Consider the following 21,864-nt stretch of genomic DNA (forward strand, 5'->3'; position numbering starts at 1 on the left):
GCTTCAAGGAGTTGAAAATGAGATCTAAAACTTCTAAAAATTTTGACATTTTCCGGGAAAAATGCTTTCCTCTTCTATTTCAAACTGAGTATTTCTGCAGGAATACATGAATTTCTGCTCTTGTGTACTAGATATGCCTTGATGCAAAGGAGTTTTTTTATTAATAAATACAACAATTCTTTAATTTTGGAATTAAACATAATAACTATTTCAATTAACCAGATATGCTTGTTTTGAAAGTTTGCTTTCTGTGTGGACAGAAAAGATGATCCTATGCTACTAGAGTTTCCCCGGAGCTAGATGAGAAAAATGAAAATAGAAACAAACAATTGAGATAAAGCACAGCACTAACATGAAGTGCTCCCCCAGGGGTACTCCTTTGTCATTTACTTTTATTCTGAGTATTGCTTGGAAGCAAGAGTGTACAGATTCATTCCATCAGCAGAATTTTAGGTTTGCTGGTGAGGATTTATGAGAGGCCACTAAGAGCATTCTCAGGCACCCTTTTAGTTGTTCTTGCATTAAGGGATGCAGAGCTCTTCATGCAATCACTTCGGCACTTGGGGGTAAACCCTGAGTGTAAGGGGAGGGTGGTTTGCCACATCTGCTTTCCATAGACCAGTTTGGGTTGGAAGGCACAATTAAAAGTCATCTAGTCCAAAACCCCTACAAAGACCAGATACGTCTCCAACCAGATCGTGTTGCTCAAAGCACCATCCACCTTGATTGTGATTGTTTCCAGGGATGTTGTGTCCCACTGACTCTTTGGGCAACCTGTGCCAGGACCTCACCACCCTCACAGGGAATGTTGCCTTCCTATGAAGAAACTTGTGAGGGGGCCAGCTGGACTGCTTAGAATTCAGTGGAAATAAGAATGTGGAGTGAGAGCCATGTTAGACATGTTAGCCATATGGTTTTTAGAAATGGGTTTGATTGGTGAGGGGTGGCCCTAGGTGGCACTCACAGCTTCATAAGAGAGAGAAAATCAAGGATGGTAAGGAAGTGAAGGTGGAGGATGGTCCAAAGAGATAATTTTTATTGCATCACGGAAGCTTCTCCACTGCATCTCTAGACAGTCCCATTTGCATGCACTGACCATCTTGTACTTCCACGCATGAATGTCATCCCTTTGCTGTTTCAAAATAGGTTCTTGTACCCAGTGTTCAAGAGGGCGATCCATGCTCTTATTTAAAGTTCTGTGCAGAAAGGGGGTGCTCAGTGGAATATTCACAAAGCTAGCATGATAGGTACCAGAACTTTTAATTTCAACTCTTTAATGTATTTATATATTTTAGTAAACATAGGAATTAGTGTTCATTCACTACAAGCTACCAAGTTCTCTTCATAATTAGTATTCTGTCTGCAGTTGGTTAATGATCCTCTCACTTCTCATGATAATTAATCTGCATGCTCAGTCTTTTCAGTCAATGGTTTCCTGAGTGGGTGGCCATGGTCTGCCCCTGCTGGAGCGGCCTTTTACCCCACCAGAGCTGATTCACCACAGCGTTGGCTTCAACAGTTTGTTTCTTGTCTTGGGGGTTCTGCCAAATGTCCATATGCCCAAAAATTCTTCATTATTTATGTCCACCATCAGTTGTACATCCTTTTTCCCACGCTTTGCTAACCTTCCCTGTGTCTCAGGTCACTGAAGGCTGTCAAGACCTTAACGAGGCAATTCAGCCAACAAGTAACCTGCCTTTCAAGCACCTGGCTATCACTTAGAGCTTTATTGGCTGCTTTCTGTTCCACAGATTAAATCTCTTTTCTTATTGATTAGACTTGAAAGTACATTGAGATCAAACATGAAGAATATTCTTTCTTAAGAAATTTTTTTTCATATTCCACATTTTCCAATGATTCCTCTTTGAGATTCATCTAATCAATTTCTTAGACTAGTCTCACTCTTCTGATTCCAATACCCCCAAGTAACATAAATAGATACATTGGATAACTGCATAGATGCAAACAAACACCACCAATTCTTTAAGCAACAAAGATAAAAATTTCGTGACCCATAAATTCAGATCAGGGAACCAGGATGTCAACCAGTACCAAATTTCAGTAAAATCATAACAAGTGTCACCCTTTCAGAGGGCCATTTTCAGAGGCGCCTGAAAATGAGTGTTTAACACTGCTAGAGCTGTGCATTGCCTCAAATGATTGGATAAGTTGTAGAAGCAGATTTCTCTGTGTTACCTTGAGGCAACAACAATGTATTATAAACACATTAAATTCTAGAATTTCCAGATCTATTCAGCAAGAAAAAAACATTTGCACTGATAAATGCCTATTAATAGTAATATAAGTCTCTGTGGACAATCTAAATGCTCCCAATACTTCCTTCAGCCCAAGTACTATTCATTTAAGATTTTCAGTCAGTTGTAGTTTTACATCTTGTAGTTAATGTTATTGTGAAATCCACTTATCTTGTTTGGATATTTTTTACCTGAGTGTAGTGAATTCAGTCATTAATTCCCTCTACTTCTGCAGCATTATAAGTCTTCAATAAGAATACATAAGGAGCTTCTCACTTTTCTTATAAGGTTCCATCTTTCAAACTTATGCCTTTCCTGGTTGAAAGCTGCAGATGGCTGCTGGTTAAGATACCTATACGGAGAGGATGAAACCCACAAGAGTGACAACAAATAATTTCTCAATATATCATCACCTTTGACATGTATTTGATCACCTTTCATTGCCACAGTGTTGACTGGACACAATCTGTCATTCAGAATTTCAAATGGCCTCATCCTTGCCAAGGACATGGGATGATTCAAATTCGTATTAAAGCAATAGGAAATACATCTTCCTCCTTCATGTGGGTTTCTTGACACAGTTTTGCAATTTCTCCTGATAGTATGATTCATCCATTTTCCTTCCCACTAGATTGTGGTCTCCAAGGGGTGTGCAAATACCACTTAAATTGAAAGAGTTTACACAGTCCCTGTACCTCTGTGGTGAAATAAGGAAGAGAAGAGAAGAGAAGAGAAGAGAAGAGAAGAGAAGAGAAGAGAAGAGAAGAGAAGAGAAGAGAAGAGAAGAGAAGAGAGAGAGAAGAGAAGAGAAGAGAAGAGAAGAGAAGAGAAGAGAAGAGAAGAGAAGAGAAGAGAAGAGAAGAGAAGAGAAGAGAAGAGAAGAGAAGAGAAGAGAAGAGAAGAGAAACCTTCTGGAATTCCACATCTAGGAATTATTTCTCACAGTAAAATTTCAACAACCTCCCTGGCTTTCTGGTGTTGCAAGGGAATTCCTCTGACCATCCTGAAAAAGTATAAATTAACTTATAGTATCCACTTTTAGGAAAATCAGAGAAACCAATTTCCCCTGAAGTTATTCCCCTTTCCCCCCTCTCCCATAGGGGCTTTCTTTGTTATTATAGCTGCATGGAATTGTATCTTTGCTTCTATAGTATGTCTTTTGATACTGCTGTCATAACATCTGAGTTTGTTCTTCCATCATTTTCGTGAGACCTTATTGATTCACAGCATATGAGTTGGCACAGGGAGTAAGGACAACCACAAACCCATGGCTAAAACACAAAGAGTAAGTTTATTTCTGTTTCTCTGGCTTAGATGAGGGATTCCCAAAGCAAGCTTTGGGGAGAGGCTCACACACAAATGCTGTTATGCTCAGCCCACGCCAGGGGATCATTGGCTGTTGTTCACACTGGGTTATCAAAGATTATTCCCAGGTGCAAAGTCATTTGAATGATTTACAATCCTCTGTGATAGTCTTCTGCTTTTAACCCATTGCTCCCAAAACAAAGATGTCCACCAAACTTCTGATTTTTTTTTAACATCACAGTGTTTCTGCCAATTGATCTTCTTTCATCCACATATTGCAATACAATTACACTTCTAATGTTACCTTACTATTGTTCCAAATCTGTTTCAAATATATTACTAAGTAGAATAGAACTTGTTTTGGGTTTTATTTGATTTTTTTGGTGTTTTTTAAAATAATCTCTGTGGTGCTACTGTCCAGCATAGCTGCACATTATCTTTTTGGATTTTTTCCACCTCAAACACAAGAAGTTCTCTCTGCTCATCCACCAAAGTACAAAAGAAAGCAACTTTTAAGTCTGAAACAGTCAAATAAGTATTTGTCCATGCTTACTTGGTTATTTATCTTAAATCAACTACCAGCCCATACTCCTGAGAACTTTACTGACATTAAATTCACCTAGGCAACATTCAATATCACATCAAGGACATCATGCTCAGGATCCTGTGAGGTCTGGCTTATTAGCAGACAGATTTGGATCTTTCATGCCTTTTCTTGTGAGATGTGCACTGTTACAGATTTTTCAAAAACAAGTTATTTAAGCATTTAATTTGCATTATAAATTTTGTCTTAACAAAGGGAAAGGACATTCTGGCATACAGAAACCTGTGAGTCACTTTAGTATCTCTAATAATTCACTCTCCATGAGTTGCAAGAATGTCTGTAAATCTTTTTTTCCCATTGTTCTAACAATCACTGCTGTAACTTAGCAAACCCTTGCAGATGTTTTTTTTTCTGAATGTATGGCTCTGCTGTCAATCAAAAATCTACTGTTCCATTCACTGGTTTTACTGTAACTAGGGGATCTGCTGGGCATTCCCTGATTTTTTTTCCAAGCCCCCTGTACTTGTAAAAATTTCTACAGCATCATAGCATTTACATTTTCTAAAACATCCTTCCTGCCTATAAACAGCACATAGATTTAGGCCGTGTGTGTGTGTACGTGTGTGTGTACCTTTCAGACCCCAAACCTCCTGCACATCCCTCTTCTTTCACCTTCTTTAACACCAATCTCTTCCACAGTAACGTGTGTTCAATATAGACTCTGTGTCCTCACCCAGTTAGGATTATGAGTCAGTAAAACAGCTTCCAAAAGCTGATATATTCCTTCAGGATTCTCTCAGTATGAACAAACAGAACATTTTCAGTCCAACAAATATGAAGCTGTAAAAGGGGCATATGCAAAAACTGGCCGGCCTTCTGTCCCCACTGTTTGTCTTACAAGTGCCTGGTATTAGTGGCTGAGTATGTCCCTGAGTCCAGCCCACAATGGGACTAAAATTCTCATTTCCTATGTGTTCATTGTTTTGATCTGTATCCTTTTGTATTCTCTGTGCAAGATACAATCTCTTGCCTCTTTCTCCTCCACCTGCATACACAGCGTCACCATAACTGTTCCAAATTTACACTTTTTCGGAATACCCAGGTCTTTATACAATATCTTAAAATCATCAGCATAAAACAGACCTCATCCTATTTACCACGTTAACAGCAAAACCAAAACAACTCTACAAGACATTTTCCCCATTCTCCGACTTCAAAGGTGGCTGTCATTGATTGCAATGAACATGAATGCCTTTGTTTGCTAAAAAATGGATAAATAGTGAAAAGTTGGTGCTGGAGCTGGCTTTGGGGATTTGCCACCTAGTCCTTCCTTCTGCACAGGAATAAATCAAATACCTTGACTCCCTGTGTACATTGGTCTCTTGTACACCAGGTGAAAGAGCATTTTTTGGGGCAACACATTTATAGCTCTGGGACAGAAAAGAGCTTTTAAAACTCCTTGTGTAGGATGCATCATGACCTCATATATGTTGTCATGCCCCAAAATCCTAAGTTCTTTCACTGACTTTTTAGCCATGTGATTTACCACCCTTTTCAGGACCTTTTGTTCCCCCACACCCCAGGTACACCTGACACCGCTGGGCAATTGTGAAAAACCAGCAAGGTAACTCACTTGTGTGCACCTTGTCCTGGGTTAGTTACAGAATTTGAGTAAAACCAGTGTTGAGTGTCCTGCTCTGTGACAGCTGCAATGGGTTCTAGATAAAGAAAATTATGTAATTGCTAATGGGCAAATGAACAAAACGGACAAATGGACAAAACCAAACCAGCTGGTCAGCAGGTCCTGTAGGTTCAGGGGATGGGGTTCGATGGATGGGATGGGGTTAGATTTCCTCATAGCTGTGCTCACGGTGCTGTGCTTTTCTAGGGGAATGGTGCTGGTAACCCACCTGGTTTTGGCTGCTGCCAAGCTGTGTTTGAACAGCACCACCTTTAGTCCACCCACCCTGAGGCTCTTAGGCTGGGGGTGGGCAAAGGGTTGGAATGGGACATCACCAGGACACCTGATTAAGCTGACCTAAGATATAGTCCATACTGTGTCACTTATTGCTCAGCAATAAAAACCAAGAGAAAGGAGGAGCTGGGGGCCACATTAATTTTTAAAAGGTTTGTCTTATGGAACAAGCATTACATGTTCTGAGGCCCTGCTTCCCAGAAAGCAGTTGACTATCACATGATGATGGGAAGTAGAGAATAAATATTTTTTTGTTGTCCTTTGCTTTCATGTGCTACCTTTGCTTTGCTTTATTAAATTGTCACAGTCTCAGAGATCCATGAATTTTCATTAATATTTTATTCACCCTGTCTCACTGAGTAGGGGGAGAGATGGAGCTTCTTGGTGGGTGCCAAGGTCAACCACCACAGTACAGAACTGCCCTTCAGGTGAGTCAAACCTTTGGTTCCTCACCCTGAAGTGAAAGGTGCTAACAAGGCAGATCTGCACAGCTGGGAAAGCTTGGCACCTGTGCAGGCATTTCAGGTGGCAGAATGTGCACAGGAAATGATGGTGAAGTAAACAATTACATCAGCTCAAAATCTTGAACACTGTCTGTATATTGGGCATCTTTGAAAGAAGAGCCTGCTCCTCATGGTTCCTTTCCAACTATTCCTAAAGTGAAAAAGCAGGCACTTAAAAATTCTGGGGCTTGGCAGAGGTTTCTTCAGGATGTGGTAATGTACATGTGGAAAGATTAAGACAGAGCTGTGAAGGCTATGTGCCTGCAGGACAGCAAATGATGGAGTGAACACTGCCTTGCACTCAGTGAGATGCTCTGTGCTACACCTTAAACAGCTCTTTAGCCAGGTGAAGAGTAGATGTGAAAAACTGTTCTAATTTACACTAGAAGAGCAGAGAGTGAAAAATCAAATGCCATCTTAGGGGTGTAACATTTGTGTGCTCAGAGGCCACATGGTACAATTTATGAACCTGGATTAAGGCCTGGCAGCTGCCCCTGAACTCCATCAGCACGATAAAAGCAATAATCATCCAACTTGAATAAATGACAACAAAATCTGGTGCTGACAGATATCATACATGTGTGCTGATTTCCTTTTTTCTTTTTTTTCTTTTTTTTTTTTTTTTGTGGTGGTTTTGTGCGTACAAACCAAGGAAATCCCTTTGCTATTTATTTCCATTTGGACAAAATATCTCCCACTTACTGGTCATATGAGAGCAGCTTTGTCAGCCTTGTGCCTCCTACAAGAAATTGCTTCACCCTTGAAGTCTTGGTGGGGGTCAGTATTCCCATCTTGTCTCAAAAGACCTGAAAGAAGTGAACTTTGTATTTTAACAATGGAGGTGGCAAGCTTTACCTGTGGAAGAAAGTTCAGTGAAAGAAAGCTCCAGAACATGTCCCAGGTACTTCTGCCTCCAGCAAAGTGTCAAGTGACTGGGGCAGCCTGTTAGAGAGACCATGTCATTACCAGAGCCTGCACAGCCACTGGAGAAAGCTGCTCCAAGATGGCATCAGCAAAAGCCTTGAACTCAGACAAAGCATGTGGAGTTTTTAAAATTTTGTTTTAGTTTGGTTTCTGGTATTGTTTTTTGTTTTCTTGGGGGTTTTTTTTGTTTGTTGTTGTTGTTGTTGTAGTAGTAGTTTTTTTGGTCTTTTTTTTTTTTTTGTGTGTGTGTGTGCTTTTTGCAGGGTTTGGGGTTTTTTTTTTTTGGTTTTTTTTGGTTTTTTTTGTTTGGTTGGTTTTTTTGTTAGTTTGTTTGGGTTTTTTGGGGTTGGGTTTTTGTTTTTTGTTTGGCTTTTTTTGGTGAAGAAAGAGGGAGAGAGAAATGGAGTAGATAAACATGCTTTCAAAAACAACCCCAGGAATGTTCAAATAACTTTTCAGCTGTCTAATTTATATAATGTAGCTGGTTTGCTTCTCCTGAGTAAATGTTCACAAAAGTATATGTTCATGCTTACACATAGGCAAAATGACTTGCTAGAAATAGAAAAATTTATTCTTCATCCTCACACTACTGTCTAAAACAGCTTTATTCTTTCTCTTCTCAAGTTTGTGTCTCTAAATATTTAGGGGAAATATTATTCAAAGGAAATGTTTGATTTTAGTTAACCTTAAATCTTTGTGTGGTGGAAAACAGGCTATCTGCCTGTGTTCTGTTAAATCTTGGACTTTTGCTCACAAAAATTATTCCCTCACAAGTAGAAACAAATGAAAGTTTTTCATAGGATTTAAATTACTAGGAATAATCATTTAAGCATACCTTCTGTATTTCAGAGTACTGGAGTAAGTAAAACATGATTTATCATGGGTTTGTGTTTTGTGGCTTGCTGATTTTGCTTGTGGTTAGAAGACCAGAAGACTTCAGGCACTGCTTGAAGCTTTTGCTGCATTTTAAGTTTTTAAAAAGTGATTTTGCTCACACAAAGTTTGAAGTTTGAAGTATCTTCTGGATACACACCTGTGAAAAACACAGAAAAGCAGTGAATCCATCTACCCACAGGCTGTGCTGTCCCAAAGAACAGTGAAGTGATGGATAAAATTGAAAACCCTCTGTCCAGCAAAAATAATGCTCCCCTCCCCTCTGCTTCTCACATTGCGCAGCAGATGATAGCCATGCTGTTCCAGCAGTCAGGAAAATGCAGAATTGTTGAGATTATACTGTGCTCCTTTTGAGAGGACATGATTCTGCATATCCTACAAGAGGAGGAATTTGAATTTGCTATTTGAAAGGCAGCAAGTGAAAATCAATCTTGCACTGTTCAACACCAAACAAATCTTTCCACTCAGATGCTGCACAGTTAAACTGAAGTCAGTGCATGGGTATTTTATCCTTTTGTAATATGGTATCTGCTGTCAAATTACTTTCACTTGACTAAAATCAGATTTCATTCAAAAACCTTTGGAGATGATAGCAGGATTCCCCTTGGCTTTGGTCTGCCTCAGACAAAAGTCCTTACAAAGGAAATATAAACAGCCTATAAGCTAAAGTTGGGAAGTGATGCAGCAGACAAAGCACCAGGTGTATATGAACATTTGTGTTCCCTATGATCCACAGTAATTCACAGCAGTCATAGTCCCTTCCCTTGTTTTAATTGTGTTTAAAGTAATTTTAGGTAACAAAAAACATTTGCCTTCATAATGCCAGCAGCTGATAAAATGGGATGGCATTTTATTAAGAATACAAGCCAGAAAGATTGCTTTGATTTCTGGTGTGAAACATGTTAATTGAAATGAAAACTGCAGTACTGCACAAGTTCAAGAATACTGTTGCACTTATTTTTAGCAGTTTTGGGGGGGTTGATGATATTTTTTGGGGGGGAGGGCATATTAACATATTAACAAAACAATATGAAAACCAGGAAAGGCATCTTCTACAGTATTGGTAGAAGGATAAATTTTTCAATCTGCAGTGGGTGAATTGTAGTGTGTTGAAGAATGGTCTGTGGTCATTCTGTCATCATACATTTACATCAAAGCATCAGTAGGATGTCAATTATTTTGAAAATGTATGCTACTACCTCTGGGTGTCTGCACTGACTTTGTCAATAACACCTGTTCCAGGAACACCTTTACTTGTGCTGCACCTATTTGTATGTGAAGATAGCTCAGCAGTCTTATGAAATTTGAGACCCTGTTTCAGATTACTGTGTGTCACAAGGCTGGAAATTATTTATTGTCATTCAGCTGAGAAGTTTTTAAAAAATTAAGACATTACAGGACTGTAGATTTTCCACCTCATTGTTATGTGAAAGGAAATAATTAACTTAGAAATAAGTCATGGAACATTATATTGTTACTTATTTTTTTTCTGTGAACCAAAACTAGGACATTTTATAGTCTCTTAAGCCAAAGTTATCTTTGTGTCAGCACTTACCACATGAAGTTGCTGTATGCCTGAGTCATAAATTGAATGTTTAAAAAGATCATTTTAATTAAGTATCATGACCTTAAAGTTGGTTTTTATCCAATAACCTAGGTTCTTGGACACACGGACACAGTGAATGTAACAGGAAGGAAAATCCCTTAAATTAAGCTGTGTTAATGTGCTTTCTAGATCCCTTTTTCCATAGTGTTTTTGTGCCCATATAGATTGTCTATAGAGATGCAGAGAAGCTGTAGTTATGGGATGGACTGGGGTGATGCATCTCTCTCCCCCTCCTGTGGCTGCACTCTGAGAAGTGCTCATTAAATTTGGCCTTGACAAACTGCAGCTTGACTAAGCCTCTCTTGAGCTTATCAGAAACACTGTCTGTTCCCAGGAACTAACAGGTGTCTAAGGGGGACCTGTTTTTTAACAAACAACCTCGGAAACTAATTTTTCTTGCCTGAATAACAGCTTAAGCAGAATTATATTTCTGTTACTGAACTTCCAAAGAAACTTGAGTTGTGGCCAGGGTATAAAACTCCATAACTAAAGCCCACTCTTTTGGGACCCTCTAAACAAGGGTTCAAAGTGAAATCTTTTTGAGTTCTCGATTCCCTGAAGATAAGGGGGTAATACGTGTATCTCAAACACCGATAACCAGATGGCTGTGGAGGAAACCAAGGTCAGTTGGAAATAACAGACAAGAATTGTTGGGAATAACCAAGGATTGTTGTTATTAACACGGCCATGAGAAAGATCAGGTTTTGGCTGCAGAAGGGGGGCCAAGCAGAGATAGGGCATTTTTCTGTGACAAACAACCACAACACAGCACAGCGCAAGCGCAGGAATGAGTGGCAGGGAGGGGGCATGGACTATAGGGTGGGATTAAGAGCCCCAAAGACCCCCAGAGCCCTCCAACCCATTTCCAGAAAGGTCTGAAAGAACGGACTGCGCATGAGAACTAATTTACATGGAAAGCAAGAAACCCATCTTTGGGGTGGGGAAACCTGCCTATAAATGCCCAGGCAACATCCTCAGAACCCTGGACATCTCATCAACTAGACCAAGACAGCTGCATTGTCTCTGAAACCAGGATCAACATCCCATCAGCTGGATCGGTGCTGAGATCAGGATCGACATCCCATCAGCTGGATCAGCGCTGGAACCAAGGCTGGAAAGGTCCTTGGTTTTTCTTTTTCTTTTCTTTTCTTTTCTTTTCTTTTCTTTTCTTTTCTTTTCTTTTCTTTTCTTTTCTTTTCTTTTCTTTTCTTTTCTTTCCTTTCCTTTCCTTTCCTTTCCTTTCCTTTCCTTTCCTTTCCTTTCCTTTCCTTTCCTTTCCTTTCCTTTCCTTTCCTTTCCTTTCCTTTCCTTTCCTTTCCTTTCCTTTCCTTTCCTTTCCTTTCCTTTCCTTTCCTTTCCTTTCCTTTCCTTTCCTTTCCTTTCCTTTCTTTTCCTTTCCTTTCCTTTCCTTTTCCTTTCTTTTCTCTTTTGCTCATTTTAATTCATCCCTCCCTCTTTAATTTCTCTCTTCCCCTTCACCTTACGCCTTTATCTAAAAATCACTGCAGTGTGCTTATGTAGTAGGTCAGGGACTACCATACCAATTTCCATGCCAGGTGTGTAACTTCCTAATAGAACTTTCTAATTGTTTCTAGACCCTCTGACTTTTGAGATACTTTTCATATGGTAAGTTACAAATTTTAGGAGCTTCCTTCCCCTTAAGGGTGGGCCATCACAGACTCTATGCTGTTGTTGAAGGGGTCCCTTTGGGATATTACCACTCCACCCATGATTTCCAGGTAGCAAGTGCTGGAAAGTGGCTGTTAACAGCCAGGAGAAATCAGAGCAGCTGTAAGCCAAGACTGTCCAGGAAATGTCAGTGTTTGACTGCTTCTGGTTTTGCTAAAGTTGAGAGAATGAGCAAATGGAAATTGGTATAACCCTGAGGCTGAATTTAAACAGATAAATGTAGTGTTAAGTGACCAAAAGTTATGGAAGGGGAAAGATTAAGCATTTTGGCTGCACTTTTGGAAGCAGCTTTAACCACCACCCAAAAATACAGGTATGTCAACATTCAAGTGAAGGGGCTGCTCAGTGCTGAGCATGATCGTGGAAAGGAGAGCAGGCTGCAGCAGAGACACTCCTCACTGTTGAATGTAGCCATATTAGCAGGCTTCAGGCAGAGCTTCAGGATGTGTGTGTGTGAGAGAGAAAATCTCACGGGGTGAATGCCAGGATTTAGAAACCTTTAGTGATGGTCAGGACCAGACAATTGTTACTGAAATTGTGCTCTTTATAGTGTCCAAGATAGCAAAGTTCCAGGAAAAGGATAGCAGACTCTCACAGGAATCTGAAACTGAATGTGCTTGGAAAGTGATGAAATTGATTGAATCAGATTGTCTGAGGCAGAGGGCTGAGAGGCACAGGAGTGTTTTTAATGGTGGGTGACCAGAGAGAACTGTGGTCCTTAGCTCAGAGGGCTGTCTGCTTGGGCAGGAGATTTGGATCCTTTAGAGAGGGATGACCCAGCTAAGGATAGAGACCCCAGCTATGGATCAAGTGATGGAGAGTGCACAGGAGGCAGCAGGTTTGCAACTGATGAATGACAGATAGTTAGCTCTGGGACAACCCTCAGCTGTGTCACTGGTTGCTAATCGAAATACGATCTTTCTCATGGTTGGAGGTTTGATGGATGTGATAAAACACTTTGTGATACAACTACAACACTACTTGAGGAGAGCATTAACCACGCAGAGAAGTAGAAAAGGGATCACGGAAAACATTTTATGTGATGAGGGGGATAATCCAGGAGCTAGTTGGCTGCAGCAACAGCAGTCAGGAAATTGGAAATGCAGCAGGGAGGTGACCTCCCAAACAGGTGCGCAAGGTCCTAGTGTCCAACAGAATGTGTTGTGTGTGGAAGGTTTGCAGAAGGGAGTTTCTCAGGAATGATGGATGAATTATCTGCTGCTGTTCTTCAGAAGGTAGTACAGTGCCTGGGGAAAAGGAAATTTGCACTCCCTTTCCATAGGTGGGATGAACAGGATGACACAGGAATTAGAACTCCACAGTGACCTGAGAGAATTATCATTCCTATGGCCTCACAGGATGGTGTTGTTAATCAGCAGCTGGGAAGTTACTTCTTGCTATCGTTAATAAGTGAACAAGGGAACAGCAGTTGGAAACATATAAGGTGGTTCACCAAAAATAAAACTGACAGTAAATGAGCTATTAAAGACATTACCATTACTATTTGGTTTCTGAGAGAGAGACAGGAGATAGGTTGAGAATACAAGCTGACAAACTCATGACTGAAAATGATCATTTTAGGACTCTTCTTGCTTTGTCAGAATGTAAGGAAAGATAATTATTGAGGAATTTGGATAACCATAGTAGAAAGAAACAAGATCTGAGGAGGAAATAGAGGGGAGGAAAGCAGCTGAATTATAACTGTCATTGAAATTTGAGCAGCTGCAGAGCCATTGAAGGAAAAAAGGAAGAAAACACCCCAAAACTGGAAGAAAAGGTAGAGATGATGCTTAAGCAAGTTCCCAATTCACCTAGCATTGTACAGATTCCAATTCAGGTGATTGTTTTGTCAGAGCATTATGTCCACAAACCAAATGATATTGAAATCTAGCAAGTGGAAATCTATCAAAGAGTACATAATAATGGCTCAAACATTCAGATTACAATTGGTTCTCCTTAACAATTAACAACATTTCTAATAGAAACAGGAGCTCTACATTCCATATTAACACAGTGAGATGTCAAAAAGCTGAGTCTATGACCCAGATGACAAAGAGTTAAAAACATCAAAGTAAACACAGCAAGTGTTACATGCCAAGTGCTAAGTTTAATTTACTGCTCCTGTGCGAGAAATATGCTGACTACTTGCTTTGCAGTAACAGATCACAATATACATTTGTGTTTCAGTGGTCTGAACTATAGAACCTGGTGTTTGCTTGATGGCAAACATGGTACTTTGGTTCAAACATTAACCCCAACCCCAGAAGAAATTCAGACTGCAGTGTGCTTGCTCCATGCAGTGCCTGCATTCTCTGATACAATGATTGCTGATGTCCTGGATGTTTGCTGTGAAGCAAGTTGGGATTTCTGAAGTTCTGGCTGACCTGGTGCCACTAACAGCTGAGTACCCATTATTGCCAAAGTAACAGGCACAAAAACAGCAGGTGCTTGGACACTTACAGGGTGGTAATAGATTTGGAGAAATGGCGTACTACCACTCAGTCACACTCCCCTTCTAACTCTCCTCTTTGGTTTGGCTGGTGAAAAAATCAACTTACAGTTGTGGGTTACAGGTTTATTACAGAAAACTGAATGCCAATACTGTGCCTTTAATCACTGCTCTGGTGTTTTGCGGAACTGGTAACTCAAATTCAGAGAGCATCCTGCTTATGGATGACAACTCTAATTGCAGGAAATCACCCTGAGCCCCAGAAAAGGTGAGGAACAGCAGTGGAGGAAGCACTTTGTGGAGTAGAAGACAAGATTCCAAATGTGGGATGTCAAGGCCAAACTGGCCCTGATGGACCAGAGATCTTTACTACTCAATTCAACTGGGTTTAAAGAGACAAATCATATTCTGAGTGGGGAAAAGGACTTGTGTCATTAGTCCAAGCTGTTAAACAAACCTGGCTGAGGCTAGTATTGTCTCTTCCTAGGAATGATGTCAGCACATCCCTACTGAAGATCAGGTTAAGCATTGAAGGACAGCTTATCCTTCTTGCAGGTGTTATTACTGTCACCATGAACCAAATTTGCTTCACACATGAACAAGCATGAATAAGCTCAACCCACAGAGGAGAGACAGTTTTATTTATGCTAAGCAGTTTGGTACTCATAGTACATTTTACACCATAAATGTTTGTCAGCTGTGGGTGCAATTTATTGTGGCAGCAATTATAAAGGAGTTCAAAGCAATTTGTCCTCTGAAATTCAAAAGGTGACCTGGAATAACCCAGCTAAATTTGGAAGGAAGTTCCACTGTTGGTGGCAACTAGTCAATTTCACTTTAGACCTCACTAACATTAAAGTCACAGTTTTTGTTTTAGTAATAGGCAATCCTTTGGAATATGTCATATGCCCAATCATTGTGCCAGGATTAAATCACAGGGGAGGTACATTCTATCCCCTGGAGGATAGAGTGTGTTCTGATGGAATGGATGAGAATTCGTCCTGAATGAGAACTTCTTGTTATTTTGTACTTGTAGACAACCTTATTGTAGATGCAAGTAATTAATCTAACATTTGTGTTCATAAATTAGTTCAAATTAAGGGTCACAGTTGTAATTTTTGACCTCCAGTTACCTCTCACCATTTGCTGAAATCTGTCTATGTCCTGTTCCCAGCCTAACAACCTGTTCCTGTTGGCATGAATCTCATGTTGGTAAAGAAGCTGCCACATTACAACCTGAGACAGCTGTTGAAGCAAGCACAAGACCAAGAAAAGAAGTCTGGTTCTGTTCATCACAATGTGAAAGGCAGCCACTGAGTGATGGAACAAGTGAAGATAGACAAGGAACACCACTGGTGGGACATTTTATTTGAGTCATTGCCAATAGCAGCAAGGATTTTTAACAAAATGTTGCACCTTTTGCTTGTCTTTTTGATGTTAGTCATTCTCTTTTTCATTTTAGTAGTAGGTTTGCACATTGTATAGAATTATAGATTACCCCCAATGCTTAGAAACAGCTTATAGATTGTATTTGTCCCTCTATTCTTCTGTCCCTCTCTCTCTTCTTTTCCTATTTCCAGTTATCACCAAGTCCATATCAAAATCTGAGCCATAGGGTGTAGTGTAGAAGCCCCATAAGTTTGCTGTTCCAGTGTGGAATGTGCCTTTTGGTTTTTTTTGGTTTTTTTGTTTGTTTTTTTTTTTTTTTTAGAAGGCAGCAGTGATGGGCCTAAGAGTTTATGGGTTGAGTTTCCTGGAGTCACTTCCCACCAGATGGTATATTGCCAAGGCTCTCTGACCCTGTCAGGTACACCAGAGTCAGGGAGCAGTTGTGGGGGATATATCAGGTCCCCCGGGACACACAACTGGCACAGGGAGCAGCTGTGGGGTAAGTGGTTGTTAAGCCCAGCACATGTGCATTGCAGCAGATCCAGCACCTTCTCTGCATCATGGACATCCAGATGATGTAGTGCACATGGAGCTTGTTGCTTCCCAGGCCAGTCTGCTAGATTTCCAGCCACATTCCACAATCTCCCTTTCCCAGCATCATATCCCACTGAGGTTTGTTGTAGATTTCCAGGAAACTGGAGGAAAAAACTTCCCATCTGGCCTTAGGTGAAGAGGCATAGCAGTCCAGGGTTGCCTGGAGGAGCAGATGAATCTTCTGGAATACTTTCTTTGGTAAGCTCTGGGTGGGAAGACATTGAAGCTGAAGTTGTAGTGAAGACCTGGGCTGCACTCCCAACACATGTGGGACACCTTTGGGCCACTTCAGCACCAGTGCCCCGGGCTCCTGGAGGGTGAAGGGCAGGTGCCACAGCCCCTGCTGCCAGTCTGATTCCTTTGGAACCACTGGCAGCAGAACACCGGGATATTCCTCTTGAGCACCTGTCTTGTGGAAGTGCTACTCTTTCTGCTCTTCCAGGAGAGTTTTCTGGAATATTTCCCAGACCCAGAGCTTGGCCACGTGGTCCACATGAACCCACAGATGCTTGTTCATTAAGATCAGGCAGGTCTTCATGACTTTCAGCTGCTCCCTCAGCACCCACTACCAGCCTTTGGCCCCACCACGCTCCCACCACCGCTGCTCCTCTACCTACAGCCACCGCTTTTCATCTGCCGAAACTGTAGACTTGCACCTGCTCTGCTACAGCTCCATCTAAAATTCCAACAGCGCAAACTCCATGGAGCCCACCCAAATACTGTTGGCTGTTACCCTGGCATTCCTGCCCTTGCTGCTCCCTCTGGAGCCCCGCCAGGCACTGCTTCAGTTTCCCACTCCTTCTTCTCCATCTCCAGGTCCCCGAGACACTCATAGGCCCTCCACAGTAGCCCCTGCAAACCCTTCATTTGGCTCCACAGGTCCCAAAGGCGTTGTTGGAGGATGCCAGGAAGAGAAGGACCAGAATTACAGCAGTCTGAAGACAGGCATTCATACAGGTGTTTTTTAAATTTTAGCAGCTGGCCACTTCATTTAATATTGGACCCAGCAGCCTTGTTCCTCTGTCAGATAAACTGGTGGTAACTAGTTATGCTGGAACAACTCCACATCTGCCCAAATGCAAATATCTTGACTTGTAAAATGTGCAAAAACTATAAACACTCTGTGTAAACTAAGTATAAGGAGGGAGTCTCTGCACCATATTGGCAAGAAACTGTTCTATGAAGAAAACCCATGCCGTTTTGTACTTTTAGGTACTGCCTGCAATTTATTCACCTCCTTGAAGGCAAATATTCACTCATCCAGTTGAACACATGACTTTTTGAGTACATAAAAATTTCTCTGACTAAACACTTTTTCCACATGAACATCTTTTCCACCACAGAAATGTCAAATATGCCTTTGTAACTATATAGGCTGGACTGTCATCTGACAAATGCTCATTAGTCTTATAGAAATAAGCATCCACTATGAGGGGATGTGACTTTAACTATCCAGCTCCTGTCACAACACAGGAATTACTACACTTTACCTATACATACTGTTGAGATTTACTGCCTATCCCCTTTGAGATGAATTGTGCATTAGTGAAAAAAATCACTGCAGCAAGATGATCTGTGTCGACTACTGGAATGCACCCAGAGCAATGGACACAGAAACCCAAGTACAGAAAAGATACATAACATAGAAATGATCTTGGAAAGAGTGATGAAAATTGGAGAGCATCACTAGTGGGACATTTGGTTTGGGTGGTCATCAGCTGCAACAAGAATTCTAGACACAATGTTGCACTTTATTGTAATTTTTGTGATTTATGTTGTATTATTCTTACTGTTGAATATAGTTCTATATGTTAGAGTGTGTATACTAGCTAGACATGTACTGCTGTCGCACAGACATCCTCACCTATAATATTGTTTTATCATGTTCAAAGCAATCTTTAAAAACCCCATTATTTAGGTAACCTGGTCAAGAATTTCCATCAACTTAAAATTGGAGCATGATACATTCTTGTTTATAGGCACAGAGACAAGAGGTGACCAGACTGCCAATCTGTCAGTTCCCAGGAACTACTGCTGTCTAATGAGCTCCAGTTTTTTGACCAACAGCCTTGGAAACTGTCATGGTTTGACTCTGGCACAATGCCAGTGCCTCCATGAAAATACACTTTCTCTAGTGGCTTCTGTGAGATGTGATCAGGAACAGAGCAAAGCAGGCTCCAACTTCTGTCCGGCCGTGCTGCCAGTCCATGATATCGAATTTCAAGGCAGCACAGGCACTGGCTCTCTCTCTCTCCCCCAGAGGGTACGAGATGGGGGGACCTGATGCCTCTCAGGGCTCCTCAGGGCTCCTTCCATCTTGCCAGGCCTTCACCCCGCTCCTCTGCCCAAGGCTCCGGCCTCCCTCACCCGGCCGCATGGCTTCCCTCCCCAGCCAGCCCCAGCTGGGCAGGGGAGCTCTGACCGGGACCAAGGGAGAGTTCTCCTGGGAGTTCTTGCTTTTAACCCCCTGTGTTCTCAGAGGCAGTCCATACCTTCAGTGGCCAAACCAGGTGCCAATATTCAAATCCAAGCACTGATTGGTTTGACCACAACCTCCCAAAAAACTCACTTCCTTCTTAACCTAGGATAGAAACTTATTTTTCTTCCTGGGGAAAAAAAAAAAAAAAAAAAAAAAAAAAAAAAAAAGTTACTTTAAGAAAGTAACTGGCCTCAATTGAGGTCAGGATGGAAAACTCCTATGACTAAAGCCCACTCTCTTGTGACATTATAAACAGTGGTCTAAAGTGAGACTCTTGGAGTTCTGCTCAGGGGCTGGACCACAGGGTCTATGATCAGCACCTCCCTCTGAGTGGGGCCTCTCAGAGCCAGAGAACACTCAAGCTTGCCAAATTTGGAGGACAAGCTCCAAACAACAATGATGATTTCTGAGCTCATACCCCACTCCTCAAGGTTCAACCTTGACCTCACTGAAAAGATGCAAAGGTATGCAAAGTGACTACTACACTGAATTCAAAGGGATTTTTTCACAGGTGTATCTTGAACAGACTGTGTTTGTGTGCATGCAAGTGTGAAAATGCTGGAGCAAATACACAAGGAAGGTTGTTCCAGCTTAGTATTTTAGAATTAAGCCTGTAAGTTTTATAAATTCTATGTTCTATTCTATTTCTATAGTAAATTATATCCATTGCTAAGTAATTTAAGTTAGATTATCTATTAAGTGCCATTAAGTGTTAAATACTGTTAAGTGTTGTTAAGTTTAGGTTCTGTTAAGTGCTGTTAGGTTTAAGTGCTGTTAAATTTCATTTCTGTTAAGTGCTATTAAGTTTAAGTGAGGTTAGGTTCTGTTAAGTTGAAATTATATTAGGTTTAAGTTTTGTTGATTTTAAAGTCTGTTAAGTTCTATTAAGGTTAAGTTCTGTTAAATTTAAGTGATGTTATATGTTAGTTCTGTTGATTTCAAGTTCTGTTAAATTTAAGATCTGTTAAGGTTAAGCTCTGTTAAATTTAGGTGATACATATAAATTCTGTTAATTTAAAGTTCTGTTAGTTTTAAGTTCTGTTAAGATTTGGTTTTGTTAAGGTTAGGGTCTGTTAAATTTAAATTCTACTAAGATTAAATTCTGTTAAGTTTAATTTCTGTTAAGTTTAAGTGAAGTTAAGTAAAAGTGATGTTAAGGTTAAGTTCTGTTAAGTTTAAGTATTTTAAGTTTAGGTGTTTTAAGTTTAAGTGCTATTAGGTTTAAGTGATACTAAGGTTAAGTACTGCTGGGTGTTTGGCATAAACTGTAGGCCTGGTCTGGGCCCAGTTTAACATGGGGATATACTCTGAACCTTGTGACCCAACACAAGGGGATTGCACATTTCTTTTTAACCTTACTTCTTCCTATCCTCTTCTCTTCCCACTCCTTTCCACACCCCCACCCCCATCCTCGCACAGATGCCTAAAGAAGCCCCCTGGAACAGAGGCTAGAGAGAGTTGAAGAATAAAGTGGGTATTTATTAAATGGCCTTCAAGGATACACCTTAGGCAGTACATTGGCTTGGCCAATGCCACACCCAAGATGGACCCAAGATGGATGACCAGTCATCAGTCTTCACACTTTTATAAGTTTTGGTCCATTTACAGATTAGGATTAACTGTCCAATTACAGCTTCAGGTTATGAAGTCCCATCCTCCTGGTTTGCTGTCTTCAATTTTCCTTCTTTTGGCCCTGAAGCTGCAAGAATGTCCTTGATTCTCAGGCTGGAAATAAATTGTTTTGTCTAACTACACTGTGAAGAGAGCTTGTTAACACTTTATATGAAGTTCAGAGCTATATACTAAAGCAATACAGAATCTGGAAAATATGAAAGTTAAAACTTAAGGCATTACCACCTCCCCTCTTACCCACCCTCCCCTGCCGCTTACTAGCCTTCACATAGGTAGTTTAAAATTGGCTTGAGGTTTTTTTTTTGCTTTCTCCCTATGCTTTAACCATCTAGTAAGTAGAGCGAATCTTGCCGACATGCTTTGTCATGCTTTCACTTCTATAATAAATCTGCTTTAGCAAATACTTTTGCTGGTGATCCTTTAAGTGACCTTAAAACACTCGTTCACAGCAACCTGTAAGGAGCTGGTACGGGGGTGACTTGGGCGTTCTCCTCACTAGTATCCATGGCCTAACTTTTTCAATCAAAGATAATTACTGGAAGCTGATGTGCTTGTAAGTGGACTGGAATAACCTGGACTCCACAGTTCTGTGCCATCAGTGGCACAGCCATGCCAAACCTCCCAGTGCCCACATTCATATTCATGTACACGCACACACACACACACACACACACTCACTCTTAAAACACTTTCTTCTCATTTTGTCTTGGTGGCTGTCTCTTATTCTGGAAGAGCTCTGCAGATGTCCTGTGCCAAACACAAAATAATCTCTTCAGGATGTAGCAAGTGTGAAAAATAACTGGCTGTGGCACAAAGTTGTACGTGGGAAGTGCAATCAGCTCCCTTGCTGGAACTGATGAAATGACCATTTTCCCCCATCCAAGAGCTTTATTTCCAGAGGAAATCTAAACGAGATAGTTACATTTGGACAAGTGCAGTGAAGTCTCAGGAGTGACTGAGACAGACAAATGGATATTATATGCGAAGCTGAACTTGGGCTATGTATATCAGCAAATTGCTGATTATTAGTGATTATTAGAAGCATTATTAGTGGTTTTTCACCATTTATTGCAGGACTCTAAATGGATGACAAATTATTCTAAGACTTGGAGAATACTGTTATAATTTTAAGTAGCTTTCTCCAAACACATTAGATTTCATAGCTGGTGTACACTGTCAGAGTAGTGCAGGTACTAGTTAATGTTCATTGCTCCTGTTCACCAACCACACATGCAAAGGACATAGGTTTTCCTGTAGGAGAAGAAAAGACACGAGGTTCTAGAAGGGAAGTCTCAATATGATATTAAGTCAAGTCAATATCATGTTATCTAGTGGAGATTTTTTTTCCACTCGGAGCATCAATAAGTGGCTATGACATTTTTTTCATGTTAGCTTTTCATTTATGTAAAAGGGACCAGCTGTTGGTTTATTTCTCTGAAGGAGCCCATAATGGAATTGCTGAAATATTTAAAGCATAAATGCACAAAATGTTATTTCAAACCTTAATATTGATGCATGTCTACCACCAAAAATTCCAAGATGTTTCCCAAATGAAAAGTGGGATGAACATTTGTTAGCCTCATGAAAATGATTTTTGGAACATCTCCATTTTTGTTTAGGTTTCGG

General features: G+C 40.7%; 2 long non-coding RNA genes across 2 annotated transcripts in view; one reads left to right on the forward strand and one right to left on the reverse strand.

Annotated features, from left to right (window-relative positions):
• Positions 1–534: 534 nt before the first annotated feature.
• LOC135289727 (uncharacterized) overlaps positions 535–21,864 on the reverse strand; it is a 33,154-nt gene continuing 11,824 nt past the window's right edge. The window contains exons 4-6 of the long non-coding RNA XR_010352450.1: positions 8,342–8,539; positions 7,285–7,388; positions 535–2,607 (exon numbers count right to left, since the gene is read on the reverse strand). This is a non-coding gene — a long non-coding RNA (uncharacterized LOC135289727). The remainder of the gene's footprint in view (positions 2,608–7,284; positions 7,389–8,341; positions 8,540–21,864) is intronic.
• On the forward strand, positions 10,697–20,641 carry LOC135289726 (uncharacterized). Its single transcript, XR_010352449.1, has 2 exons — positions 10,697–11,125; positions 15,319–20,641. It is a non-coding gene; the product is annotated as an uncharacterized LOC135289726 (long non-coding RNA).

Source organism: Passer domesticus, chromosome Z (genome assembly GCF_036417665.1).
Source record: "Passer domesticus isolate bPasDom1 chromosome Z, bPasDom1.hap1, whole genome shotgun sequence".
Classification (NCBI taxonomy): domain Eukaryota; kingdom Metazoa; phylum Chordata; class Aves; order Passeriformes; family Passeridae; genus Passer; species Passer domesticus.